Here is a 9,378-nt window from a genome sequence, read left to right as displayed (position 1 = left end):
AAATGAGATTTATCAAACCACAGATAGAAAAGTGGTTTCTTTCTTTTTGTGCTTTTTTTTAAAAAAATTATATATCAATGGTTTTATATAAAATAATGTTAGCCTGAAAGATTTTCTAAAGGAGTCCTGTAAATGGGCAAACATACCATGACAAAGGAGAATAGGACTATGCAGTGGTTAAATGTCCTACTAAAACTTTGTGTTTTGAGTTACATTCATTTTATTCTTGAAAAGAAAAAATATTTACTTGTTATGAAACATTTAAGACATTCAGAAAATATTGTGGCACAAAATTATTCACTTAAAATCTCATCAGTGAAAGGTAAATGCTGTTAATATTTTATATATTTCCTTTGTCTCTTCTTTGTCCACATACATGGTACATGTTCTCCCATTTTGCTTAATTCATGAAACTTATCACATTCTTACATATCTTCCTAAAATATATTTAGTTGATAAGATTTTCCATTGATCTGAATGTAGTTAAGCAATTCCTAATTTTTTTGTCATTTTTAACTTCTAGCTTTATGCATAAATACTTCTCTACCTTTATGGTTAACTTCTTAGACTAGATTCTTAGAATTAAAAAGTCAAACAATTGCATATTTTAAAGACTACTGATAAAAATAACATAAGGGCCCACATTCCACCAAATCCTCACCAACAATAGCTAATTTTATGAATTAAATTTATTTGACATTTTATTCAATATTAAAGGGTTGGCCTTTTAGTGTTTATTATCCATTTGTATTCCTTTACTTGTAAATAGCTTTTAATATTTTCATATTTATGCTACTATAGTATGCATTACATTACTTATGATGTGAAATATGCTATATATTCTATTGTATGTATTATATATACAGAAAGGCTTGCCATTTTAAATTTAGCAAGAACTTCTTTATCTAACCAAATTATAGGTATCGACTTACTCGTGTGCATTTTGTTCTATAAAAACTATACAAATATTTTCTAAGACCAGAAGCCTTTCAATCAGAATATTATGAGACTATTACTGTAGAAGTATTGTACACATAATATTATCCATAATCCAAAATTTGAAAAATACTCTGAAACTAAAATATTTTCATAAAAATTTTATAAATTTATTTGGAAGCAAAATCTGGGATGAGTTTATATGCTTATAAAATCTGTGGGCTAGGGATTTCCCAATAAGAAATGTACAACTAGGGTATAAAGCAAAAAATTCTTCCATGTGATCAAAGCTCATCGATTTTATTGTACTCTGAGTGTATACGTGTGTTTGTTTCTGCTGTGTGTGTACGTGCCCTGCTTATTTTAATATCTAAATATATCTCAAATCAGTTTAATTCTGTATTCTTCACTTCCTGGGTCTTTTTTTCCTTCTCTCTGCATTTAAAAAAAAGTCTTCATATACCCCACTTAGTAATAAAAATGGATGTATCTAATTCAAAGGACATAGTATTTCTATTAAATTAAAAAGCTCTTAACTGGCTTTTTTGATTATATACTCAACAGGATGTGTGTTTTCACTCAATAATGTATTTTAATAAACAAAAATTCATAATTCTAATATCTGATCTGTCATTAGTCCTTTTGTGTCTGGTTTAAGAAATAGTGGCTTAATCCAAGGGCAAAAGGTATTCTCTCAGATTATCTTCAAGAGGCTTTATTTCTCTACCTTTTACACTTAGGTCTGCACTGGACTTGATTTTTATGTATTAAGAAAGGGACAAGACTTTTTTTCCTCTCTATGGCTCTCCAATTGGTCTAGCATCATTTATTGAAAAGGCAGCTGTGTCCTAATTTGGGTTACCATATATGTCTGGATCTGTTTCTAGACACTCCAGTCCATTCCGTTTGTCTTTTCTACCCTTACCCAATACTACCCTGTCTGAATCAATAACAGTGTTGTAGCTTTATAATAAATTTTAATATCTGGTAGTGTAAGTCCTATAACTTTGTTATTTTCCCCCCCAAGATTGTCTTCACTGTCCTTTTAAATTTGCATTTCTATTTGAAATTTAAATCAACTTGCCAATTTACACATACACACAACTAGTCAATATTATTATTGGGATTACATATAATATATACAATTGGGAAAATTTTGCATCTTAAAAATAATGTCTTTTCAACCTCTGAGTATGGTATATATCGCCGTTTATTGGGTCTCTTAATTTCTCTCAATATTTTTATAGCTTTCAATGTAGAAGTCTTACATCTCTTTACTAAATTTATTCTATACAATTTGATAGTTCGTTGCTATTGTAAATGACATTCTAAAGTCTAATGTTTTTATAAATTTGATTTCTGTTTTTTGCTAAAGTACATGAATACAGTTGATTTTCCATTTTGTCAAGAAAACTTGCTAAATATATTTATTATTTGATAGCTTCTCTAGATTTGAATTCTCTATATAGCCAATCATGTCTGCAAATAATGACAGTTTATTTCTTTCTATTCTATTTAGAAAACTGATGTTAATCTTTTATATATGTTTCTTGCCTTATGCACTAACAAGACATAATGTGAAACATAAGTGGTTACAGCAGGTATCATATAATTCCTGACCTCAGGGGGAAAGCTTTCATTCTTTCACCATTCACTGTGGTACTTGTGACATTTTTAAGTAAAAATTTTTATGTTAAATATGTTGTTTTCTCAGTTTGCTAAAACTTTTAAAATCATAAATGAATATTGAATTTTCTGCCTTTATTAAGATATGATTTTATTGCCCATTATTTTTTAGTGTGCTAAATTATACTGGTTGACTTCATAAAAAGAACTTCATATTCTCTATACAAATCAATTTGATGTTGATATACCATCCTATTTAACATGGACAGATTTTTGGCTTTTATTATGTTTAAGGTGTTGGCTTCTATGAACATAAGTGCGTATGTCACAAAGTTTTTTTTCTTTTCTTTGATTTTTACATCGTGATTATGCTCTTATAAATGAGTTGTCAATCATTTTTTCTGTTTTCTGGAAGAATTTGTGTAAGATAGGTGTTATTACTCATATTTGTTAAAGAAGATACTGCTGAAAGCTGGAGTTCTATTTTTTGGCAAGTTTTTAAAATTATAGATTCAACTACCTAAAAAGAAATTTATGCTACTGTGTCGGTGATGCTAAGGTTTCCTGCCACCTCCCCCCAAAAGTTTCTCCATTTCACTTATATTTTTACTGGTAATTTTTTTTCTTAAGATTCTTACCATTTTGATATCAACAGGTTCTATAGTGATACCCTTTTGCAATCTACATTTGAAGCTATGTTAATAAGATTTTTACTTTTATCATTATGAAATGTTCCTCTTTATCACCGGTAATGGTCTTACCTTAAAACCTATTTAGTCTTTTATTAGTATATCTCCACCAGAATTTTATTTTATTTCCAGATTTCCATGTCCTTATATTTGAGCTGTCCTATTAAATAGCAAGTAGTTGTTTTAAAATGAAATCTGCTAGTTTTCTCTTTCAATTGGAAAATTCATTTATTGTTAATGTAAATGTTGAAATATTTAGATTTAAATATACCATTCTTTCCTTTTAGCACTTTAGAGATGCCATTTTATTGTCTTCCAGTCTCATCACTTGTTGAGACATCTGCTTTCACACATAATATAGCTCCTTTGAAGGCAGTGTGTATCTTTTCTCTGATTGCTTTTAAGATTTTATATTTGTCACTGGTTTTCTGCTCCTTTACTATGATATGATCCGGGTATAATTTACTCTTCATTTATCCTGATTGGCATCTTATTGTTTTCTGAATCTGTAGCTTGCTATTATTTCTCAATTTTGGAAATTCTTAGCCATTATCTCTTTGGATATTGCTTCTGGCCTATTCTCTTTCACTGCTCTCATTTAAGAACTCCAATTACAGGTATGTCAGATCCTTTCAACATGTTCCAAATATTTCTAAAATTCTTTTTCTGTATTTTTCCTTCTCTTCTTTTCATGTGTAATACATGCTGTTAATGCAATGACCTTAATCCTCAAAACTTTTAGTGTGTTCTTGTGGACATTCAACTGCCATTACCAGAAAGTTTGTTCATAAAGAGTCTTTTTCCTGAAACTACAGGAAGCCACATTGTCATATACAATGAAGCCCATGAGTTCTTAGAATTTAATCCCTATGAGGAATTCCCTTTAATCCATGACACTTGGAAATTGGTATATAAATATCCCAGCCCTTTTCTCTCAGGTAGTTTGCTTCTAAAACAAGTATTTTATATAATTTCCAAGTGGTAATTAGTTTCCTGTCATTTTTTCTTCTGACTGGCTTAGTAGTAAACCCATCATTGGCTGTCACCCCTTCCTTGGATGCCACATCAGCCAGTGGAGAGCAGAACGGTGATAATTCTGGATGCTGTAGTATTTCAGTGGCCAAGATTTTCCCCTGTGGTAAATTGGAATGGATATAGGTGGAAGGGGAGAGACTAGCGTTTGTGAGATATGACAGTTATAATGATGAGGAGTGGTCGGTTGTTGTTGAGTGATCTCAATGTACTTAATGAAGAAAAGTACATGTTTGAGTTTATCATCAAACCAGAGACCAGTGGGCAAGTCAAAAGCCTTTTAAGTAATATTTGAAAGATACTCATTCTATTCAATTTGATGGCCAAATGTTCTTTAAAACCATATCCATATTCTAATTGTGAGAGTAACAGAATTATTGAGAAGCCTTAATTTACAGCCCTGTCGAGTTTCTTCTGCTGATCATGGAACACACACACACACACCGACACCTCAACATTGGAATGGGGACATACAATGGATGAACTCAAGAAAATTAAAGAAACTCTTGGCTTTAAATGTAGTTAACTCAGACGTGGTTCCATAGTGTAGCAGTTAGCACGTCTGCTTTACATGCAGAAGGTCCTGGGTTTGTGTCCCAGTGGAGACATGGTCCATGGTCTATGGCCATGCCACCCTGAACAAACCCTATGTCTGACCTCAGAAGCTAAGCAGGGTTGGTCCTGGTTAGTACTTGGATGGGAGACCTCCTAGGAAGACTAGGTGCTGTAGGCATAAATAATAATAAAATATATATGGTTAATTCCTCTGTGCAAGAGAACGGTAGTCCACACTTGCTTGGAAACTAAAATTCTCACCTGAGGTAACTACCGTGTAACATGATTCTTGTCTTTAAGCTTTTATCCATCTCTTCTCGTCACTCTGCTCCAATAACTGGGGTTAAATCTCAGCATGATCTGTTTTGACCAGGCAAGTGCTGACTTGGCTTCAAGACTAAAGAGAGATTATTCACCAAAAGAGCTCGGAGGCATAGCTAACATACACCCATGAATAAAATAAAAAATAGCAAAAGAGTAAAGATTTAGAGACATTTATTTCTTTCTATTTATACATTTTTATGGAGGGTTCCCAGGTTGAGGTACACTCCACCCAAATTTCAATCTGAGCTTCACAGGAACAGAGGTAAAGAGAGAATCATGATTAATTACATAGTCCTCATTCTTTATTAGAAGAAATCATGCTCAAGGCAGTGAAAACTTTTGGAGAAAAAGAATTTCATCTGAAGTAATCAGTGTTACATAACCAGTTCCTAGAACAGTGTCTAATAAACAGTAAACACGCAACTCATATTTGTTGAGTGAATATCAGTTATTTGGGTCCTAAAAGGAATTTATTTTACTAATGGGTCTTTATGTTAGAGGTTCTAAGCAACTACCAATAAAAGCTTTGAATAAGTTTCATTTTTAAATGTAGGGTTTTTTACAGTTAGCTGCTACTTATATTAGCCTCAGTGAAAATCATAGACATTATAATAAACTATAGTTGTGGAAATGAAACTTTAATGTGAGAGAAAGTTGGTGGTCTGGGTATTCAGTTTATTGGTTCATTGCAAGTTTTGTTTCAACTCTGCAATGACCTTAAATAATAATAATTTCCAGAAAATAATTATCAGAAAGCAAAATCTCACTTGCTTAAAAAACTTTTAGAAATTACACCTCCTTATGTAATTGCAACATCTCTTAAAAGACCTCAGAATTTTAATTATCTAAAGGTTAAATACAAAAAGCTGAGTTAGGAGAAACTTTTTATATAACATATTCTTTTCCAGAAAGAGGAAAGAAGCCAAAAATAATTAAAATAATGAAAGTATAAGGGATGATCATTTTTATAGTACTTCAGAAACAAAATAAACAAGATGAAACACAAACCGAAAAAATAATTAAAACCCTGCTAGAAATTTTTAGGTTCTTTGGCTTCCAGTGAAAAAAAATCATACCAAAGACTAATGAAACCAGTGCTTTTACTATAGAAAATGCTAGCTATCTGAAAAGGAAGAAAGAAATAAATCATGTACTGGTCAACTAAAAGTCATGGAAAGGACAATAGGACCTGTAAAATATTAGGAAACAGGTAGAAAGGAAGCTAAATGACAAATACTACTTTTTCTGAAACAATTTGATTAAGCTGCATAGTCTCAAAATATCACTAAAAGGTTCTCAAAATGATTCATATATATGGATATATCTCTAGGTAGGCAGATAGATATACATATCTAGATAGATATACATGAGATTCTGTGTAAACTGGTAACTTTTTCATCTTGTGTATGATAAGACCTTGTCAAAATTCACTCCATGTGTGTCCATTCAAAGCTCAAATTTCTTGCTAACATACAAAATGAATTTCAGAGAAATGGACCAAAGGATGTCTTGTATATACATATATATACATGTATCAATAAAATAGTAATTTTCTATGATTGTAATAAAATTAACAGCTGTACAGACTACTGAATAAGGCATTTCAAAATTCAGACCCTATCTTGTAGGCCTACAACAATCTTGCAGATCTCTCACAGGTCCCTAAAAATCCAGCTGAGAATTCTACCATGTCATCTGCCTATTGGTAATGTTGAATGGGAACCGTGGCAAGCAACTGAGGCATTGGGATATTTTAATTAAATTAATATTATTAAAATAAGTCAAATACCATTTTGATTACTACTGCAATAATTAATAAATGGTGTGTTAAATGCTTTATATACTTATCTCATTTAAACCTCACAGCAAACTTTTGAAACAAATATTAATTTAAAATATATATATTATTTTTTTACAAATGAAGATAATGAATAAAGAGAGGCTAGATGACTTGCAGAGTCCACATAGGTAGGGAGGGTCAGAATTTAGACCCAGATCTGTCTGACTCTAGTTCTTGAACAAAACATTAATATGTTAGAAGTAGCATATATCTTTTTTAGTCATTTAAAATTTTAAAAAACAATCAATATATAATAACAGACTACTTGATAACCACACAAAATTGTTAGAAAATAAATTTGTAGGGTTTGTTTTAGCATATAGAGTAAATGAGAAAACGTGTACAAAAACACACTCTGTAAATTCCATTACGTTGGCAGAAATGACTGTGTATCTAGAAATAAATATTGACTACATACTGCATATCATCATATTCGAAATTAAATTCTAAAAAGTATGGCCAAGTAACATAGCCAAGGGTGTCGACACAGGGAGGTGTGAAGGATCTGGGTGTTTGTTATTGTATTTCAGTTCTTGAATGTCCTTTCGATTATTTTTTATAGCTACAGTCTCTGGTGGTGTTTTCTGTCTTGGCATCTGTCTCCTTGAACATATTAATCATTGTTATTTTAAAGTCTGCATATATCAACTCCAATATGTGGATCAACTCTGCCCCTACTTCTATTATCTTTTTTCTCTTGTTTATTTTTTCTCTCGACTTTAAATCTTAGAATGCTTAATAGTTTTCTGTTTAATGCCTGACATTGTGTATGAAGACAAACGTATCCATCTGAGAATGTTATCTTCTTCCAGAATAACTTTTTAAGCATCTGGTAATCAGTTATATAAAAGAAAAGTTCTTCTTAACACAATCAGGCTTTGAGTAGTTTAAGGCTGGATTTCAGTCTTTCTAACCCCTGGTATAATTCTTGCTTTCTCTTACCTCTAGGGTGTTGTCCTTCTGGTAGTATAATAGAATATTGGGGGTGGTCACCAGGGCCCCTTAAACTTTAGGGTCCTAAATTCTAATTTTTACCTTTCTGGAACTTGTGAAGCTGCTAGTGATTCTACTCAGATTCTCTGCTTTGTAGCAGTTTATTTTTTTCCTTCTCAACTTCTCTACCTACAAGCCTACCCTACTTATTAATTACCAAATGCCTTGCATAACAAATAACCTCATTTCTGTTTTTTCTTTCTTTCTGGGATAACTCCTTACATCCTGCCACTGAAAGTCATCAATTATCCCATTCCTGTAAGGAGCTAAAATCATAGATCATCATCTTCTGACCACCTACTAGCTGCTTCCTGTTCAGATTTTTTGTTTCTACTGCCATGCCAAAATAGAGTGAGCAACTGTCAGAGAAAAGCATCTAGAATATATAACTCACCTATGTGAGCTTCCCTTCTTCTGAGATCTTAGGTCCTCAGATCAAGCCCTGGCGGTCGTCGGTAGCTCCCCAACACCTTCAGTGTCCTTATCCTCCATCCTGCCAGCCACTAACCTGGCCTCCATCCCTATAGTTTTCGTCATTTCAGGAATGTTATATAAATGGATTCACATGGTACGTAACCCTTTCAGAGCACAATTCCCTTGGGACTCATCCAGATGGTCATATCTATCACTATTTCTTCCTTTTTCTTGCTGTGTCATGTTCCATGGTATAAGTGTGACACAGTTTCTTTAACCATTCATGGATTGAAGGACATTTTCACTGTTTCCAGTATTCGACTATTACAAATACAGTTGCTTGTGTACAGCTTTTCGTGTAAATGTAGTTTTCATTTCTCTGGGATGAATAATCAAAAGTACAATTGCTGGGTTGTATGGTAAGTGCATATTTAATTTTCTAAGAAACTGCCAAACTATTTCTCATAGTACTGTGAGATTTTTTAAATGAGTAATACAGTTTTTCTACATTTCTTTCCACTGGCATTTGGTATTGTCATTGGTTGATATTTGAATAATTCTGATAATTGTGTAGTGATATCTCATTGTGGTTTTACTTTATATTCCCCTAATGGTTAGGTATGTCGAATATCTTTTCATGTGCTTATTTGTCATCTGTATATCTGTTCAATGAAATGTCTAATCATGTCTTTTACCAATATTTGTTTATATTTTATGCTTATTTAGGTTGAGACTTCTTTATATATTCTAGTCCTTTGGCAGATATGTGAATTGAAAATACTTTATCACAATCTGTGTCTTGTCTTTCTATCCTTTTAATAGGATCTTTTACACAGCAAAAAATTTTTATTTTTACAATGACTCAGGATTTTCACTCCTAGGCAATTCCACAACAGTGTATAGATCTTGAGAATTTTTTCCATATGATTGCTAGGAAACATCGATGAGAATGTTTATAGCAGCACTGTT

General features: G+C 32.1%; 1 pseudogene; it reads left to right on the top strand.

Moving 5' to 3' along the window:
* Window positions 1-4,900: 4,900 nt before the first annotated feature.
* Window positions 4,901-5,016, top strand: LOC118609870 (annotated as a pseudogene).
* The last annotated feature ends 4,362 nt before the right edge of the window (window positions 5,017-9,378 follow it).

This window comes from Rousettus aegyptiacus, unplaced genomic scaffold (assembly GCF_014176215.1).
Source record: "Rousettus aegyptiacus isolate mRouAeg1 unplaced genomic scaffold, mRouAeg1.p scaffold_m13_p_11, whole genome shotgun sequence".
Classification (NCBI taxonomy): domain Eukaryota; kingdom Metazoa; phylum Chordata; class Mammalia; order Chiroptera; family Pteropodidae; genus Rousettus; species Rousettus aegyptiacus.
This window is presented reverse-complemented; position numbering and strand designations above follow the sequence as displayed.